The sequence below is a fragment of the Pristis pectinata genome, chromosome 18 (genome assembly GCF_009764475.1).
Source record: "Pristis pectinata isolate sPriPec2 chromosome 18, sPriPec2.1.pri, whole genome shotgun sequence".
In the NCBI taxonomy this organism is placed as follows: domain Eukaryota; kingdom Metazoa; phylum Chordata; class Chondrichthyes; order Rhinopristiformes; family Pristidae; genus Pristis; species Pristis pectinata.
The window spans coordinates 41,197,254-41,218,055 of record NC_067422.1 but is presented as its reverse complement, the minus strand read 5'-3'; positions in this window follow the sequence as shown (position 1 = coordinate 41,218,055).

Below are 20,802 nucleotides of genomic sequence, written 5' to 3'. Positions count from 1 at the left end.
GTTGAAAAACAACTTATTTCATGTATTTCATTGTGTTGAGTTGTTTGGTAACACTTACCTGATTGTACATCTTAACCCTGAGAAGAAAATTGCAATTGTGTCACAAAACTACCAAATTGGCTGAAACACCTTGTTAAATGGAGAATGCATTAATTCATTCATTGGCTACTTTCTACATATAACATTTGTAGGAACATGTTGAAAAACAATTTACTTCATGTATTTCATGGTGCTGAGTTGTTTGGTAACACTTATTTGATTGTACATCTAAAACATGAAAAGTTAATTGCAATTGTATCACAAAGGTACCAAACTGGCGAAATCACAGCGCTGAACGGTGATGGCATCAATTCATTCATTTGCCACTTTAAAATATGAAGTAAGACTTTGAATACAACATTATGTTATTCACTTCACAGTTGGAATTGGGTGGTACCAAGAAAAGTAGGTTGAAAGTTTATCACAATCTTCCGAATAGGCAACACTGCGTTTTCAATGGAGAATGCACCAACTCATTCATTTGCCAGGTTCTACGCCTACACAATGTAGTAACTTCATGAAAACCTTTTAGTTTGTGTATTTCATTGTACTCTGTGGTTTGGTAACATTTCTTTGCTTGCACAACTTATCGGAGAAAAGTTTATCGAAATTGTGTCGCAAGACTTGCAGATCAGTTAACACAGCGTTCTGAACGAAGAATCCATCAACTAAATCTATATTAATATGTTTCAGACTGCAGAATCGTTGGGTAACATTGAATTGATTGCATAAGTTATCCCAGCAACGAGAACTTAAAATGTGTCACTAAACTCTGAAATTGGCTATGACAGGTTTTTGAATGCAAAATGCATTTATTCATTCATTTGTCACTAAATAAACTTTGTAGTAACTTGTTGAAAAATAATTCAGACTATTAAGTTCATGTTTCTGAGTTGTTTGGTTAAATTTATTTCATTGTAAGTGGAAACCCTGAAAAGATCATTGCATTGTATCACAAAACTAACAAATTGTCTAAAACACCGCGTTGACTAGCGAATGCATGAATTCATTCATTTGTCACTTTCTACACATAATCTTTTAGGTAACTTCTTGAAATCCACCTTATTTCATGTATTTCATCGTGCTGAGTTATTTATTAACATTTATATTATTCTACAACAGAACACTGGAAAGTTTGTTTGAAATTATTTCGCAAAAATTCCAAAATTTGCTAAAACAGCGTTTTGAAAGGAGAATGCATCAATTCATTCATTTGCCACTTTCTTCACATGATCTTTGTAGGAACATATTGAAAAACAACTTATTTCATGTATTTCATGGTGCCGAGTTGTTTGGTAACACTTATTTGATTGTACATCGAAACCATTAAAAGTTAATTACAATTGTATCACGGAGGTACCAAATTGGCGAAATCACAGCGCTGAACGGTTATGGCATCAATTCATTAATTTGCCACTTTATACACTTAAAATATGAAGTAACGTTTTGAATACAGCATTCTGTTACCACTTCACGGTTGTAAGTCGCTGGTATCATTTATTTGATTGTACTACTTAACCCAGAAAAGTAGGTTGAAAGTGTATCACAATCTTCCAAATAGGCAAAACAGCGTTCTCAATGGAGAATGTTTCAACTCATTCATTTACCAGTTTCTACACCTACACAATGTAGTAACTTCATGAAAACCTCTTATTTTCTGTATTTCATTGTGCTGTGTGCTTTGGTAACATTTCTTTGCTTGTACAACTTATCGGAGAAAGGTTTACCGAAATTGTATCACAAAACTTGCAGATACGTTAACACAGCGTTCTGAAAGAAGAATCCATCAACTAAATCATTTGCCACCTTGATGAAAAGCACATTATATTAATGTGTTTCAGATTGAAGTATCGTTGGGTAACATTGAATTGATTGCAGAAGTTATCCCTGAAAAGAGAACGGAAATTGTGTCACTAAACTCTGAAATTGTCTATTAAAGGTTTTTGAATGCAGAATGCATTTATTCATTCACTTGCCACTTTCTTCAAATAAACTTTGTAGTAACTTGTTGAAAAATAATTCAAACTATGTAGTTCATGCTTCTGAGTTGTTTGTTCAAATGTATTTTTTTGTAAGTCGAATCCCTGAAAAGATAATTGTCATTGGTATCACAAAACTAGCAAATTGGCTAAAACACCGCGTTGACTGGAGAATGCATAAGTTCATTCATTTGCCACTTTATATACTTAAGATATGAAGTAAACTTTTGAATACAACATTATGGTATCCACTTCACGCTTGTAAGTCGCTGGTATCATTTATTTGATTCTACTACTTAACCCAGAAAAGTCGGTTGAAAGTGTATCACAATCTTCCGAATAGGCAAAACAGCGTTCTTAATGGAGAATGCTTCAGCTCATTCATTTACCAGTTTCTACACCTACACAATGTAGTAACGTGATAAAAACCTCTTATTTTCTGTATTTCATTGTGCTGTGTGGTTTGGTAACCTTTCTTTGTTTGTACAACTTATCGGAGAAAAGTTTATCGAAATTGAGGACTCGAGGGCTTCGGGGAGGACTCGAACGCATCGGTTCATAGGACTTCGGAGCAGCTAAGTTTTTTCTGTTTATCACTTTTACAAGGAGTTTAAGCGTAAGGGTTAGATTTTGTTAGGGTTTAAAGTGTAAGGGTTAGCTTTTGATAACTTGCTTCAGTAAGTGTTTTGGAAGATTTTTCTAACTAGTCGAATGGGGGCTGGACTGCGCAGGCGCGGCGCGGGCTGCTTAAAAAAGGAGAGAAAAAAACTTCGGAGGTCTCGAGGGCTTCAGTTCGGAGGACTTCGGAGCAGCTAAGGTTTTTCTGTTTGTCATTTGTATCTTCGGAGCAGCTAAGTTGTTTTCTGTTTATCGCTTTTACTAGGGTTTTAAGTGTAAGGGTTAGTTTTTGTTAGGGTTTTAAGTGTAAGGGTTAGATTTTTATAATTTACTTTACTGATTGTTTTGAAAGTTTTTTCCAACTAGTCGAATGGGGGCTGGACTGCGCAGGTGCGGAGCGGCCAGCTTAAAAAAACGATCAGCCTATGGAGCGGGAAGCGTCGGAGCGGGCAGCTAAGTGAGACGCAGCAGAGTAGTCGGGCTTTGGCTCAAGGGTCTTCGGCGTGAAGGGGCAAGGAGGGTAATTAGCTGGTAAGTAGGTAAAAGTAAGGTTTACCTGTTGTCTATTATAGATTTGTAGGTTGGATAAACTAAGGGGAGATAGGTAGTCAGATGGAGTACAGGGTCATATACTGCAGGTGTTTGATATAGGAACTCGTGGACCTTGCTGCGGTCCACGATGGCCACATCTGGCAGTAAGTGCTTGAGGCTAGACGAGATTCGGCTCAGTGTTGATGAGCTGGAGTCGCAGCTACAAACACTGTGCAGCATAAGGGAGGGAGAGACTTATGTAGACATGGTCCATCAGGTGACAGTCACCCCCCTTAGAGCAGGTACATCTGAGGTTCAGGGTGCAGATAGAATGGTGACTGTCAGGGGAGGGAAGAGGAAGAAGAAGTCGGGCAGGCAGATGGAGCAGGGACCCCCGGAGCCTGTTCTCCTCAGTAACAGGTTTTCCGCCTTGGAGACTCTTGAGGGGGATGATCGGCAGGGGCCTAGCTGCAGTAACCAGGTCTCTGGCACTGGGACTGGTACTGCTGCTCAGAAGGGAAAAGTGAGAAAGAGACATGCGGTACTGATAGGGGACTCGATAGTTAGGGAAACAGATAGGAGGTTCTGTGGCAGTGAACATGAATCCCGGATGGTATGTTGCCTCCCAGGTGCCAGGGTCCGGGATGTCACTGATCGGGTCGACAGGATTCTTGAGCGGGAGGGAGAGCAGCCAGAAGTTGTGGTCCATGTTGGCACCAACGACATAGGTAGGAAGGGGCCTGAGGTCCTGAAAAGCGAGTTCAGGGAGCCAGGCAGAAAATTGAGGAACAGGACCTCAAGGGTAGCAATCTCGGGATTGTTGCCGGTGCCACGCGATAGTGAAGGCAGGAATAGGAGGAGGTGGCAGATAAATGCGTGGCTGAGAAGTTAGTGCAAGAGGGAGGCTTTTAGATTTCTGGATCATTGAGATCTCTTGTCGGGAAGGTGGGACCTGCACAGAGAGCACGGGTTACGCCCGAACCAGAAGGTGACCAATATCCTTGCGGCTAGGTTTGCTAGGGTGGTTCGGGAGGGTTTAAACAAGTTTGTGAGGGGGAAGGGAACCGGAAGAGTAGGTCAGAGGAAGAAGAGGATGGGGAAAATATAGATCAAACAGGTAGAGAGGCTTTGGGGAATGAGAAGCAGAATACAGGCTATAAAAGTAGTAAGGTAGATGGACTGAAGTGTGTTTACTTAAATGCAAGCAGCGTCAGTAATAATGGAGATGAACGGAGGACTTGGATAAGTATGGGGGACTATGATATTGTGGCTATTACTGAGACGTGGCTGACCTCAGGGCAGGAGTGGATGTTGAATATTCCTGTTGTCGGTGTTTTAAGAGGGATAGGGAATGGGGAGAAGAGGAAGAGGGGAGGCGATACTGGTCAGGGACACTCTTACGGCTGTGGAAAGGATGGATGTTGCAGAAGGATCATCTCTAGAGTCCGTATGGGTGGAATTAAGGAACAAGGAAGGAGCTGTTACTCTACTACGATTATTCTATAGGCCCCCCGGTAGCAGTTGAGATATAGAGGAGCAGATTGGCAGGCAGTGTTTGGAGAGAAGCAAACATAACAGGGTTGTTATAATGGGAGACTTTAACTTCCCAAATATAGACTGGAACCTGCTTAGTACCAAAGATTAGATGGGACGGAATTTGTTAAATGTGTCCAGGAGGGATTTCTGACGCAGTATGTTGACAGGACGACTAGAGGGAATGTCATGCTAGATCTAGTTTTAGGAAAAGAACCGGGACAGGTGAAGGATCTATTGGTGGGTGAGCATTTGGAGGACAGTGACCATTACTCCATAACCTTTAAAATTGTCATGGACAGGGATAGATGCAGAGAGGACAAGAAGATATTTAATTGGGGAAGGGCGAACTATGAGGCTATAAGGAGAGAACTTGGGAGTGTAAATTGGGATGTCCTTTTTGAAGGGAAATGTACCATGGAGATGTGTTCGAAGTTCAGGGATCTTATGCAGGATGTTAGGGATAAATATGTCCCGGTGAGGCAGAGGAGGAATGGCAGGGTGAAGGAACCGTGTGTGACGAGAGAGGTGGAACGACTAGTTAGGGAGAAGAAGGTAGCATACATAAGGTATAAGCAGCAAGGTTCAGACAAGGCCTGTGAGGAATATAGAGTAGCGAGGAAGGAATTTAAGAAAGGGCTGAGGAGAGCTAGAAGGGGACATGAAAAGTCGTTGGCTAGTAGGGTTAAGAAAAATCCCAAGGCTTTTTTCACTAACGTGAAGGGTAGGAGGATGGCTAGGGTAACGGCAGGTCGGATTAAAGACAAAGGTGGGAGAATGTGCCTGGAGGCGGCGGAAGTGGGAGAAGTTCTCAATGAATACTTCTCTTCGGTATTCACCAAGGAGAGGGGTCTTGATGACATGGAGGGGAGTGCTGGTAAGGGTAATATTCTCGAGGTTGTAGATAAATCTCCGGGGCATGGCGGGATTTTCCCCAGGCTGCTTCGAGAGGCGAGGGAGGAGATTGTTGAACCGCTGGTAAGGATCGTTTGAGTCCTCGTTGTCCACGGGGATGGTGTCGGAGGATTGGAGGATGGTGAATGTTTCGCCCTTGTTCAAAAAAGGTATTACGGATATTCCAGGGAATTACAAACCGGTGAGTCTCACGTCTGTTGTGGGTAAGCTGTTAGAAAGGATTCTAAGGGACAGGATCTATGAACACCTGGAGAATCATGGACTGATTAGGGGCAGCCAGCATGGCTTTGAGAAGGGAAGATCTTGCCTCACAAGCCTGATAGAGTTCTTTGAGGAGGTGACGGGTAAGATTGATGAGGGTAGTGCGGTGGATGTGGTCTATATGGATTTTAGTAAGGCGTTTGATAAGGTGTTTCATGGTAGTCTTCTTCCGACGGTCAGAGGCCAAAGGATCCAGGGAAGCTTGGCTGTGTGGATTAGGAATTGGCTTGCCTGCAGTAAGCAGAGGATTATGCTGGAAGGAGTGCCCTCGGATTGGAGGGCGGTGACCAGTGGTGTCCCGCTGGGATCGGATCCGGGATCTCTACTTTTTGTGATATTTATAGATGACTTAGATGAGGGGGTGAAAGGCTGAGTTAGTAAGTTTGCGGACGACACTAAGATCGGCGGTGTTTTGGATAGTGTGGAGGGCTGTCTGATCTTACAGAGGGATATTGATAGGATGAAGAGCTGGGCTGACAAGTGGCAGATGCAGTTCAATCCGGAGAAGTGTGAGCTGGTACACTTTGGAAGGACAAACTCCAGGGCAGAGTACTGCGTAAATGGCAAGGTACTTGGCAGTGTAGAGGAGCAGAGGGATCTGGGGGTTCATATTCACAGTTCACTGAATGTTGCCTCACAGGTGGATAGAGCAGTTAAGAAGGCGTATGGGATGTTAGCTTTCATAAATCGTGGGATTGACTTTAAGAGCTGCGAGGTGATGATGCAGCTTTACAAAACTCTAGTTAGACCACACTTAGAGTACTGTGTTTAGTTCTGGTCGCCGCATTATAAGAAGGATGTGGAGTCGTTGGACAGTGTTCAGAGGAGATTTACCAGGGTGCGTCCTGGATTAGAGCGTATGGAATATGAGGAGAGGCTTAAAGTGCTAGGGCTTTATTCACCGGAGAGGAGGATGATGAGAGGAGACATGATAGAGGTATATAAAATATTGAGAGGAATAGATAGAGTAGACAGTCACCGCTTCCTTCCCAGGGCACCAATGCTCAAGACCAGAGGGCATGGCTGTAAGTTTATGTGTGGGAGGTTTAGGGGAGATGTCAAGGGGAGGTTTTTCACATAGTGGTTGGTGCATGGAATGCACTGCCTGGATTGGTGGTGGGGGCAGATACATTGGACAGGTTCAAGAGTCTGTTGGAGGAATGCGAGATAGAGGGATATGCGGCAGGAAAGGGTTAGATATTGTGAGGGTGGTTTGATGGACGGCACGACATGGTGGGCCGAAGGGCCTGTTTTGTGCTGTATGGTTCTATGTTTCCATGGTAGAACAAATGTAGTTGGGGACGCGTCAGTAATATGAGAAGAACACATTGAGAAGCGAAGGATAAATAACACAGATTGAAACACCATTCAAGGCGTTGATCCTTGTACACGGACCAGGTCAATGTCTGGCATCTCCCTCAACCGGAGCTCAGTTAGTAAGGACGTTCCGCTTTATTAACTGGCACACGTCATGAAATGTCTATCCAACAGTCCTTTTTACCGGATCCCATGACAACTGCTTCTCACCTGTTTGTTGGTCCATCCAGCTCTCCTGTTTTCCGGTGCCGACCCATTCCTGTAAAACCTCACTGCACTGTTACCCGATTCCAATCGGTGACTAGAACTTCACACTCTATTATTTACAGATTCTATCCGTTCATGTAACATCCCACATTATTGTTCGCTGCTCCCGAATTATCTTCTTCCGCGGTGTAGCTGCTGCTCTCTGTCAGTGACGGAGGGGCTGCTCCCACTGAAACTGTGAGACTTCATCGAAAGGAACAGATTTTAAAAACAGTGGGGAAACCCCTAGTGACACAATCGGGCTCCGTGCAGATTGACGTTAATTACACTCACTGAACAAACATCTGCGGTTAATCCCTTTGTATCCGGACGGCAGAGGCAACACGTAAAATTAACGAGATAAAAGGGTGATGATATCCAGGATTTATCCCCATCCACCTCAGAATTGTCCCCCCTCCTCCAGCTCCCATTTGACAGAAGTTACAAAAGCCTGAAAGCACAAGCGCCAGGCTCAAAGACAGCTTCTATCCCGCTTTTATAAGATCGTTTACAACGTATGATTGGATGGACTCTCCATTTCACAATCTAGCTCGTTATGACCTTCTACCTATTTGTAAAACTGTACTGCACTTTCTCTGTAACCGTTACACTTTATTCTGCATTCGGTTATTGTTTTATCTTGTACCACCTAAAAGCACTGTAGTTATGAATTGATCTGTATGAACGGTGTGCAAGACATTTTGTTTAACTGCACCCCCATACATGTGACAAAAATAAAACAAATTGATACTGCTCAGTAAGATGGACCAATAGGACAAGGGAGCTGTATCAGGGTCCAGTGGGGTTCGGAGGTTTGATCCAGCGTTCTGTGGACTTTGAACAGTTCCTTCAAAGTGAACGATCCAGATGAATCCTTTCTTTGGATGAGAGTATCGAGACAGAAATTCGGGAACTTTGAGTCATATAATCTGATGTCACTGCGAAGATGATTCCTGGAATGGATGATTCAGATTCTGGTAACAGACACTTTGGAAATTATGCGGGGTCAAATTGTTTTGTGTATGACATGGATTTGGTAACACATCTATCTTAACAATTGGACCCATCAGACCCCGTTTAAAGGCCCTTCCACTCACCTTAAATCGATGACGTCTTTTTTTGACACACCTACATGCGAACAAATATTTTCGAGGTCACTCCTGTCTGTACCTCTCACAATCTGGTAGATTTCGTTCAGATCACTTCGCAGGGAAAACAAGCCCTGCCGATCCAACATGTTCTGACCAGAATTACACGCACTGTCCAAAATGGACAGGTTGCACCATCACGCACCATCTGATGTTCCGTGTCCATACCTATGAAGACTGGTATGCCTCATACCTTCCTCACCGCCTTATCTACCTCTGCAGACACTTCAGGAAGGTCTGAAGTTGCGCCCTGAGATTCCCCTGCACTTAAACGCTGTTATGGGTCTTGCCATTCACAACGTATCGTCTCTATACATTTGATCTCCCAAAGCGCTACACTTCACATTCGGCAGGATTAAACTCAACCAGCCATTTCTCCGCTCATACCTGCAACTGATCTGTATCCCATTGTATTCTTTTACTATCTTCTACACAATCCACAGCAGCACATTCGTCTGTGAATGTACTAACTCACCCATCCATAGTTTCATCCAGATGACATAGATGTATCAGGAACAGTATAGGGCCCTCTGCGGATCCTTGTGGAACATCATTTGTTAATGACCTCTAAACAGGATAAGTCCCATCGACCACTTCCCTTCGTCATCTATGGGCAAGCCAATTCTGAATCCAAACGGCAGGTCACCGCGTATGGGCGCGCGTCGCAAACTTCTATGTGAACCTACCATGAGGGACGTTGTAACATGTCTTAGTAAAAATCCATCCAGACAACATCCACGTCCCTACCTTCATCAAAGAAATTCTTCACCTCCTCCAAGATCTCAATCAAATTCGTAGGCATGTCTTGCCCAGCACAAAGCCATGCTGTCTGTCCCTAATTAGGCCACGGATTTCCAAATGCTCATCAATCCCATCCCAAAGAATCCTCTCCAATAACTTCCACACCATAGACGTGATTCTCACGGGCCTATAGTTTACAGGAATATCCCTATTTCAATTCTTGACTGACGGAAGAGCATTCGCTCCTCTCCATTCCTCGTGCCCATCGTCAGTGACTGGTGAGTACTCGAAGATCTGGATCAAAGACTCTTCAATCTTATCCCTTGCCTCTTTCAAGAACATCGGGTTTAACTTATCAGGCTCTGGGGCCTTATTTCCTTCAGCATTTATATTTTCAGCTTCGGATAAAGACGCTGACGCTCCTAACTTGAGACATTTCTATCAGATCGCCCTTTAGCCACCAACACTCCAGAGAAAACTTTCCAAGTTTGTCCACCCTCTATGCTCGTCACTGGTACTCCCCAATGCAGGGAACATCTTGGCGATCGTATTCCGCACTATTTTAAAACCTGCAACATCGTTCCTATAGTGTGACCACCAGTACTACACACTGCACTCCAGATGAGACACAACTGATGTCTTAAACAGCTGCAATATGACGTTCCAACATTTTCACTCACCGCCCCGACCGATGAAGGCAAACATGCCGTACGCCTTCTTTGGCCACCTACCTGCTTGCGTGGTCATTTTCAGGAAAATATGCCTATGAACCCCAGTATATCCTCTGTATATCAGTGCTGCTAAAGTTCTGGCCATTAACTGTGTAATTTTCCCTTGCACTTGAGCTCCCAAAGTGCAACACCTCACACTCTCCCGGATTAAACTTAATCTGCAATTTCTCCGCCCAAATCTGTAACTGATCGGTATGCCCACAACAATCTTTGTGTAATCTGCAAAATTACTAACCCACACATCTACATTTTTATCCAAGTTCTTTAGATGTACGAAAAGGAATAGAGGACTGTCGACTGATCCCTAAGCAACACCACTTATCGTGGAGCGTCGGGGAAGGGAGATGGAAAGAAGCAGGGTGGGAAGAGGGAGAGAAGGAGAGAGAGATTGAGAGAGGAGAGGGGAGTGAGGTGAACGGAATGAGTCACAGAATAATACACCACGGAAACAGGACATTCGTCCCAATTACTCCATACCGACCACAGCATACTGTCTGCTATTCCCAGTTGTCCGCGTTTTCCCCATAACCATGCAAGCCCTTCCCGTGTCCAAATCACTCTAAAATGTTGCAGTTGAAGGCGCTCAAAAGCTTCATCTACCAGCTCATTCCAGGTACTCACTGCCCTCTGTGTACAGGGGTTAACTGTCATGTCTCTTTTGATCTCTCCCTGCTTATCTTGTTTCTGTGTCCTCTAGTTTTGGACTCCCCAGCCCTGGGGGAAAAGACTATGACCGCCCACCTTATCCATTTCCCTCATGTCTTTATCAGCTTCGATGAGGTCAACGCTCATTCCCTTACGCTCCAGGGAATAAAGAGCCAGCGTGGCCAGTGTGACTGGCTGTGACTCAGACCCTCTAGTCTCGGCAGCATCGTCGTTAATCTCTTCTGCTCCATCTCCAGCTTGACAGTATCGTTCCAATTACAGGCTGAGGACAACTGTATTACTTCAAGTACGGCGTCACCAACGACTTACACAACTGGAACATAATGTCCCTGTTCCTGATCTCGATGCCGTGACTAAGGTAGGCCAGCATGCTAAACGCCTTCTTCATCACCATGTCTACTTGCGCAGCCGCATTCAGCGAACAGTGCAGTTGTATTCCCAGATCCCTCTGTTTCACAACATGTGTCAATTCCCTGCCATTTACTGTTTGCGTCCTACCCTGGTTTGACTGTCGAAAAAAATATCACCTCACACTTACCTAAGTTGAAATCCATTTGCCACTCCTCAGCCCATCTCCCGAACTTATCAAGATCCCTTTGCAAATCAATGCAACCTGCTTCACTGTCAACAAGACGCCCTGATTTAGTATCATCAGCAAAGTTGCTCATCATGCCATGTATATTTACATCCAAATCATTTACATGCATAATGACTGACAGAAGTCCCAACACAGACCCCTGGGGCACCCCAATCGTCACAGGTCTCCAGTGGGAGAATCGATCTTCATCCATCACTCTCTGCTTCCTGTCGTCGAGCTACTTCTGAATCCACTTCGCTAGTTCCCGCTGAATCCCATGCGACCTAAACTTCCAGATCAACCTGCCATGTAGGACAGTGTCAAAGGCCTTACTGAAGTCTATACAGACATCATCCACTGCCGGACCTTCCTCTATCCCCTCAGTTACCTCTTCGAAAAAGTCCAAAAGATTTGTCAGACGTGACCTCCCACGGACAAATCCGAGCTGACTGTTCCTGATCAGTCCTTGACTTTCCAACTGACAGTAGATCTTGTCCCTCAGAATTCCCTCCAGTAACTTCCCTACAACTGAAGCCATGCTCAATGGCCTGAAGTTCCCTGGCGTAACCTTGCTACACTTCTTGAACAATGGGCGACAATCTTCTTTTAAATTCGTCTTGTGCACCTCTGTCAGGTGAACTAAAAATGTACAAGATGATAAGATGAATGGATCGAGTAGGATGTCAGAGACCTTTTCCAGTGCGACAATGTCTTACACAAGGGTGCATAACTTTAAGGTGATTGGAGGAAGGTATAAGGGGAATGTCAGAGGCAAGTGTTACGGACTCAGTGAAAGTCCCTTTAAGATAGAGAGTGTGTGTGTATGTGTGTGTGGGGCGTGCTTACGTCAATAGAAGATAAAGGACGTAATGACGTTGTTGAAGAAGTAAGAAGAAGAAGGAGAGAGAGAGAGAAGGGAGAGAGACACCAGCCTGCTTGTTTTCTCTATCGATGGATGAGAAACAATAACTGTGTTTGCCACTGAAATCCATGTATGGAAGTTGGAAGTAATCCGGTGGAGTTCACTTTGTTGCTGACCTGTAGAAGGAAACAGGTATTTGTGTGTGGACGACCACGATTCGGATGCTTTTCGGGGTGAGGAAGTCACTACCGAGTAAACACTGAAGTGTCGTTTGGGTTCCATTGTGGAACATTTGGATTTCGTATTTACTCTCTCTATATTTCTCTACGTCTACGTCTTATCTTCAGACAACGGTGGTTGTTGAAGAAGCCCTTGCTCATGTTTCACCTTATGGCTTGCAGAACTGAACTTTAAGAACCATTCCTGAACTTGGAGTTTGGGACTTTGTCACACACACACAAAGAGTTTAGTTTTGGGGTTAACGTTCGAGGTTTAACATTTTTGAATTCTAACATACTAACATTTTTACTTTTATTTTACGTATTATCATAAGTAGTGATTAATAAAATAGTTTTTAACACTGAATCATGCTCAGTGTGTTTCTTTTGTTGCTGGTTTGTGACAAAATTGGGGGCTCGTCCGGGATAGTTCCCAAGGTTAACGAGATTCGTCTGGGATCCAATCCAAAGATTAACGAGTGTCGTCTGGGATTGTACCCCAGATTGACGAGATTTGTTCGGGATTCCATCCAAAGATTTTTGAGGGAGGTCTGATAAATTCTTTTTAATTGGCTTGTGTGTGTGGAAACCAGCAGCAATGGACATTAAGGTATTTTTGGAGTCACCAACCCAAAAGGGATTGGAGGTGGCGAAAAAGGATGATCTGATAAAGATTGCTACAAGGTTAAACCTTACAGAAGTAAAGCAGTCTATGAGAAAGGCAGATATTCAGAGACTGATAGCTGGCCATTATGTGGAAAAGAAGGTGTTTGAGAAGGAAGTGTTAAAACAGTTTCCTGGCAGTGAAATAGCAATTTCTGAGGCACAGGTGCAGCTGGCAAAGATAGAGGCTGAACGAGAGCAAAATAAATTAGAAAATGAACGAGAACAAAAGAGATTAGAAGCTGAACGAGAACAAAAGAGATTAGAGGCTGAACGAGAACAAACCCAGTTAAAGATAGAGGCCGAACAAAAGCTAACTCAGATGAAGATAGAGGCTGATCTAGCAAAGAAGCAGATGGAATTGAGGAGGATGGAGCTGAATAACGAGGAGAAAAAGAGGCAGCATGAGTTACAAATGAAGCGTAGGAGTTCGGAATCTGATTCTGATGATGGCTTTTCAGCCAGCAGGGAGGTTCGATTAGTCCCTCCGTTTGAAGAAGATCAGGTTGATACAGTATTTCCAACATTTTGAAAAGGTTGCTGTGAGTTCAAACTGGCCAAGGAAAGGATGGGCTCTTATGGTACAGAGTGTGATTAAAGGTAAAGCTCAAAAAGCTTATTCTGCTTTGTCTGCTGAGGATGCAGCTGATTATACCAAGGTAAAACAAGCTATTTTGAAGGCCTATGAATTGGTCCCTGAGGCTTATAGACACAAATTCAGAGACTTGAGGAAATCTGCAGATCAGACTTATATGGAATTTGCCAATGGAAAGAGAATATGTTTTGAACGATGGTACATGGCTAAAAATGTAGATGGGGATTTTGATAAATTGAAAGAATTGATACTAGTGGAAGACTTTAAAAGATGTGTTCCAGCTGAATTAACAACATATTTAAATGAAAAGGCAGTGGAAACTTTACAAGAAACTGCTAGGTTGGCAGATGATTATGCTTTAACCCATAAATCCAAATGGTGACAACCTAAAACCTTTCAAAAGAGTTACAAAGACAATCCAGGTAAACCGGAGATTAAATTGGGAGGTAATCAAAAAGGAAAAGATGAAAAGAAGCCAGGGCTGGAGAAACCTGTTGAGCGTACTTGTTATTACTGTAGGAAACCTGGCCACGTGATATCTAATTGTGCCCTTTTGAAGAAAAGGAAGGAAGCTGGGCCCAATGCTTGCTTTCAGGCAATTAAAAATCAAAAAGGTTTAGGAGATGCTGTTAAAGACCAGTCCTTGCAAGAGGGAAAAGCGGAAAAGTTGGAGGAGGTGAGAAAAGAATTCCGTTCTTATGTATCAGAGGGTTTTGTTTCACTGAATGATGAGTCACCCCAGGTGCCAGTGAAAATTCTTAGAGATACTGGGGCTAGTCAATCTCTCTTGCTGGACAGTGTTTTAAATTTTGGTGAAGAAAGTGACACTGGTGAAGTAAATCTAGTACGAGGTGTTACAGGTGAGACCATGTCTGTCCCTTTTCACAGGGTGATTTTAAAGTCAAAGTTCGTAGAAGGACCAGTCGAGATAGGGATAAGACCTAGTTTTCCAGTGGAAGGAGTTTCTTTGTTATTGGGAAATGACCTTGCAAATGGAGAAAGTGATCCTGTGGTACGGTTAACAACCAAACCAAGGATTGATGAGTCTGAGAATGATTCAGATGTTTACCCATCATGTGCGGTGACTCGAGCTAGAGCTAGAGAATTAGCCAAGACAGACAGTCCGGTGCAGTCTGATGTAGTTCCTTGTGACAGTCCTAAACAGAAAGAAAATTATGATGCCTTATCTGAGACTTTTCTGTCTTCACTGGAGGATCAACATCCTTATAGTGAGCCTGAATTTAAAGATTTGTCTTTGTCGAGGAAGGATTTTATGGTGGAACAGACAAAGGACCCTGAGTTGACAGAATTGAAAGAAAAAGCACTCTCATGTGAGGAGATTGAAAAAGTGCCAACTGGATACTATGTCAAAAATGGAGTGTTAATGAGGAAATGGAGACCTCCTCATGTTCCTGTTACTGAGGAATGGGAAGTTATTCATCAGGTTGTTGTTCCAAAAGTTTATAGGGATGAGATTTTAAACCTGGCCCATAGTATGCCTTTGGGTGGTCATTTTGGTGTGAATAAAACTGTAGGGAAGATCGTGAAACAATTCCATTGGCCTGGTTTGAGAAAATATGTGGTGATGTTTTGTCGAACCTGCCACACATGTCAGATGGTAGGTAAACCAAATCAAAAACCCCCTGTGGCTCCATTGAAACCAATACCTGCTTTTGGGGAGCCCTATTCGAAGGTGATTGTGGACTGTGTTGGTCCATTACCAAAGTCTAAGACTGGAAATCAGTATTTGTTAACCATCATGTGTGCCACTTCTAGATTTCCAGAGGCAATACCCCTTAGAAATATTAAGGCCAAGACGGTGTCAAAGGCTCTTGTAAAATTTTTTACCTTGTTTGGTTGCCAAAAGAAATCCAATCTGATCAAGGTAGTAATTTTATGTCAAAGATTTTTCAACAAATAGTCTATGAGCTGGGAGCAAAGCAGATTGTATCATCTGCATATCACCCAGAATCTCAAGGAGCTCTGGAGAGATTTCATTCTACTCTCAAAAATATGCTGAAGACTTATTTCTTTATAACACCAAGGATTGGGACGAAGGTATCCATTTACTTTTGTTTGCCGTTAGAGAATCGATCCAGGAGTCAATAGGATTTAGTCCGTTTGAGCTTGTGTTTGTACATCGGGTGAGAGGACCTTTGGAGTTGTTAAGAGAGCAATGGGTTAATGAGGAAGTTCACTTGAGTCTGTTGGACTATGTCCAAAAATTTAAAACTCGGTTGGAGAGAGTCTGCCAGCTAGCGAGAGAGAATCTGAAAACAAGCCAGATAAGAATGAAGACATATTTTGATAGACGTGCTCGGCCTAGGACATTCGCAGTGGGGCAAAAGGTGTTGGTATTTTTCCCTAGCCAAAATAATCCATTGCAATCTCGTTTTTCTGGACCCTATGCTATTGAATCTCGAGTGACTGATTTAATATATATAATCAAAACACCAGATAGACGCAAGAAAACACAACTCTGTCATGTAAACATGCTAAAACCTTATTATGAGAGGGATTCAGTGGTGGCCTTGGTGGATGGTGTAAAGGTTGTTTCTAGAATGCCTGATGTTGATGTTGAGGAAGGCCAATTTAGACCAAATATTGTTCCATCGAAACTAAAAAAACAAAATATCCTGGAGAACCTTGAAACGAAGTTGGACCATTTACAAGTTTCACAAAAACAACAGATGAGAGAATTAATTTTAAAATTTAAAAAATTGTTCCCAGATGTTCCAAACAGAACATCGATAATTACCCATGATGTTGATGTTGGGGATGCAAAACCAATCAAACAACACCCATATCGAATGAATGTGGTAAAAAGTAAACTTGTTGATGAGGAAATAAAGTACGTGTTGGAAAATGATATTATTAGACATTCTACTTCAAATTGGAGTTCGCCCTGTGTTATTGTACCTAAACCTGATGGAACTGTTAGATTTAGCACAGATTACAGGAAAGTGAATGCTGTAACAAAGTCAGATGCTTACCCTATTCCTAGGGTGGATGATTGCATAGACAGAGTGGGAAAGGCAAAATTTCTTACAAAGATTGACCTATTAAAATGGTACTGGTGTGTTCCATTAACAGATAGAGGAAGGGCAATTTCAGCCTTTGTAACCCCTTCTGGATTGTATGAATACAATGTTTTGCCATTTGGAATGAAAAATGCTCCGGCAACATTTCAAAGAATGATTAATTCAGTGATTCATGGGTTAAAACATACAGATGCCTACATTGACGACTTAGTGACTGGGAATGATACATGGGAGGATCACATCTCTGCGTTAGAAAGGTTGTTTGAAAGACTTTCCAAGGCTAACCTTACAGTTAACTTGGCTAAAAGTGAATTTGGCCATGCCACTGTGACGTATCTTGGTTATGTTGTAGGTCAAGGCAAGCAAGCTCCTGTTCAGGCAAAAGTTCAAGCAATATCTGAGTTCCCTATTCCCACAGGTACGAGGACTGTTAGAAGATTTTTGGGAATGGTTGGATATTATCGAAAATTTTGTAAAAATTTTGCTGATATTGCTCTTCCCCTAACTAATCTTCTGAAGAAGGGAGTAAAGTTTGCTTGGACAGATTCTTGTCAAAAAGCATTTGAGAAGCTGAAAGCCATTTTATGCTACCATCCTGTGCTCAAAACACCTGACTTTGAAAAGTCATTTTCATCAGCAGTAGATGCCAGTGATGAAGCTGCAGGAGCTGTGTTGTTGCAGAAGGGTGACCTTGATGATATTGACCATCCTGAAGCTTACTTTTCAAAGAAATTTAATGAGCATCAAAAGAATTATTCCACCATAGAGAAAGAATTACTGTCGTTTGTTTTAGCCTTGCAACATTTCAGTGTATATGTATGCACCGCTCAGAAACCATTGACTGTGTATACCGATCATAACCCATTGGTGTTTCTGAGCCGAGTCAAAAACAAGAACAGAAGGCTGTTAAACTGGAGTTTAATTTTGCAAGAGTTTGATCTCATGATAACTCACATTAAAGGCAAAGATAATGTGATTGCTGATTGTCTTTCTCGATGTTAAATGGGAAACATGTATCTGTACTAATCTGATAGTCTGTAGTTGTGTAGCATGAGAATTATTAACATTACTAACTATGCGCGGTTAAAATTTTTCTTGGGAAATTTTTTTTTTAGGTGGGAGGTGTTACGGACTCAGTGAAAGTCCCTTTAAGATAGAGAGTGTGTGTGTATGTGTGTGTGGGGCGTGCTTACGTCAATAGAAGATAAAGGACGTAATGACGTTGTTGAAGAAGTAAGAAGAAGAAGGAGAGAGAGAGAGAAGGGAGAGAGACACCAGCCTGCTTGTTTTCTCTATCGATGGATGAGAAACAATAACTGTGTTTGCCACTGAAATCCATGTATGGAAGTTGGAAGTAATCCGGTGGAGTTCACTTTGTTGCTGACCTGTAGAAGGAAACAGGTATTTGTGTGTGGACGACCACGATTCGGATGCTTTTCGGGGTGAGGAAGTCACTACCGAGTAAACACTGAAGTGTCGTTTGGGTTCCATTGTGGAACATTTGGATTTCGTATTTACTCTCTCTATATTTCTCTACGTCTACGTCTTATCTTCAGACAACGGTGGTTGTTGAAGAAGCCCTTGCTCATGTTTCACCTTATGGCTTGCAGAACTGAACTTTAAGAACCATTCCTGAACTTGGAGTTTGGGACTTTGTCACACACACACAAAGAGTTTAGTTTTGGGGTTAACGTTCGAGGTTTAACATTTTTGAATTCTAACATACTAACATTTTTACTTTTATTTTACGTATTATTATAAGTAGTGATTAATAAAATAGTTTTAAACACTGAATCATGCTCAGTGTGTTTCTTTTGTTGCTGGTTTGTGACACAAGTATTTCACACAGAGAGTGGTGGTTGTGTGGAAAGCACTGCTTGCAGAGGTTGTGGGGCAAATGCATTAAGGACATTTACGAGACTCGAAGATAGACACATGAATGACAAATAAATAGGGGGCTATGTGGGAGGGAAGGATGAGATAGATCTTGGAACAGGATAAAAAGTCGGCACAATATTGTGGGCCGAAGGGACTGTGCTGTGCTGTCGTGTTCTATGTTCTAATAGAACAACATTGACCATCGACCAATCTTCCAGAACTTCACCAGTGACTAACGATTTCTCGCCTCCGCGCTTTCTCCCCTGGCCTCCCAAGGTTTCGTCTGTGCACTTGGTCAGGCCCTGGGGATTTTTCCACCGTAATGTTCTTAAAGTCTGAATATATATCTTACTTCGTAATATGCATTGATCCAAGATCTCACAACATATTACCCTCACTACTCTGGCATCTCTGATTTACTCCGTTGTGAATACCGAGGAGAAACAGACATTAAAAATCTCAGCCATCTCCCGTGGCTCCACACATAGGTTGCCCTGACGGTCTTTCCGAGGACCTGGTCTCTCCCTCGTCGCCATTGTACTGTTAATGTAACTGATGAGCCTCTTGGTATTATCTTTAATCCTGCCTGCCACATACACCACATACCCTCTTCTTGCCACCCGATTTCCCTCTTCAGCCTGATCTTAAACTTTTCTATTCATCGAGGGATTCATTGGTACCCAGCTCGCCAAATGCGAGGAAAGCTTCCTCCTTTTTCCTGACCAGAGCCACACATTTCTCGACAGCCAGTGTTCCCTGAACTTGGTACAACTGCCCTTCACCCTGTTAGGAACATGCCGCCCCTGGACCCTTGTTAGGACCCTTTTAAAAGCCCCCACTTTCCAACTTTTCCTTTTTCTTCAAAGAGAATCGCCCTGTAAAATGCCCTCAAAATTTTCCCTGCTCCAGTTCAGGACTTTAGGCCGTGATTAGGGATGTGCCGGTAGCTATAAGGCCCGAATGGTTGAAGGGAAGCGCTGTTCCCGAATCTGGCGCTGTGTGGACGTCAAGTTTCTGTACCTCCTGCCCGATGGTAGCTGCTAGAAGACGGCACGGCCCGGATGGACGGGGGATCTTTGATAACGGATGTTGACCTCTTGAGGCATTGCTTGCTGTGGATTCTACCGATGGTGGGGAGGGATGTGTCCGTGATATATTGGGCAAAGTCCATCACTCTCTACAGCTTCTTACGTTCGTGCGCAGTCGAAATGCCGTCCCAGACCGTGATTTAACCGGTCTGGACACTTACAATAGTGCACCTGCAAAAGGTTTGTTGGACCGTTCGGTGACAAACTGCACCTCGCTGACCTCCTATGAAATTGAATTGGTGTCCGCGCTTTCCTTTTGATTGGATCTAAGTGCATGGATGTTGTTTCTGGAGATAGAGGCGAGTCCCAGTGACTCATACACACGCGATCCCGACACCCCTCCCTGATTCCATCTGGATTGACTGTCATTGCAGCAGAACACCACGAAGTGGGAGTGTCGTCCACAATGCACAAACCACCACTGCGTGGGGGTGTCATCGAGTCAACCAGCACAGACACAGGCCCTTCGGTCCAACTGGTCCCTGCCGATCAAGACGCCCCATCCAAGCGTGTCCCATTTTCCAGCATTTAGCCAAATACCTTCAAAACTTTTGCATTCTACATACTTGTCCAACAGTATTTTAAAGTTGTTATTGGTTAATCGGTTTATCGTTGTCACTTGTACCGATGTACAGTGAAAAACCTGTCCTGCATAGCGTCCGTGCAGCTCAATTCATTCCACAGTTCATTGAGGTAGTACACGGTAAGACAATAATAGAATGAAGAATAAAGTGTTACAGCAACAGGGAAAGTGCATTGCAGGTAGACAATTAGGTGCAAAGGCCAGAACGAAGTAGATTGTGAGGTCAAGAGTTATTTTATCGGACCAGAGGACCGTTAAATAGTCTTAGAACAGCGGGATAGAAGCTGTTCCTGAGCCTGGTGGTACGTGCTTTCAGGGTTTGTGTCTTCTACCCGATGGGAGCGGGGAGAAGAGTGAATGTCCTGTGTTGGAGGGATCTTTTATTTTGTTGGTTGCTTTACCCAGGCAGCGAAAAGCCCAGACAGAGTCCACGGAAGGGAGGCTCGTCTCGGTGACGTGAAAAGCTGTGTCCACGACTCTCTGAAGTTTCTTGCGTCTCGGGCAGAGCAGTTGCCATTCCGAGCCGTGATGCATCCAGATAGAAGGCTTTTTTCTGGTGTATGGATAAAGAT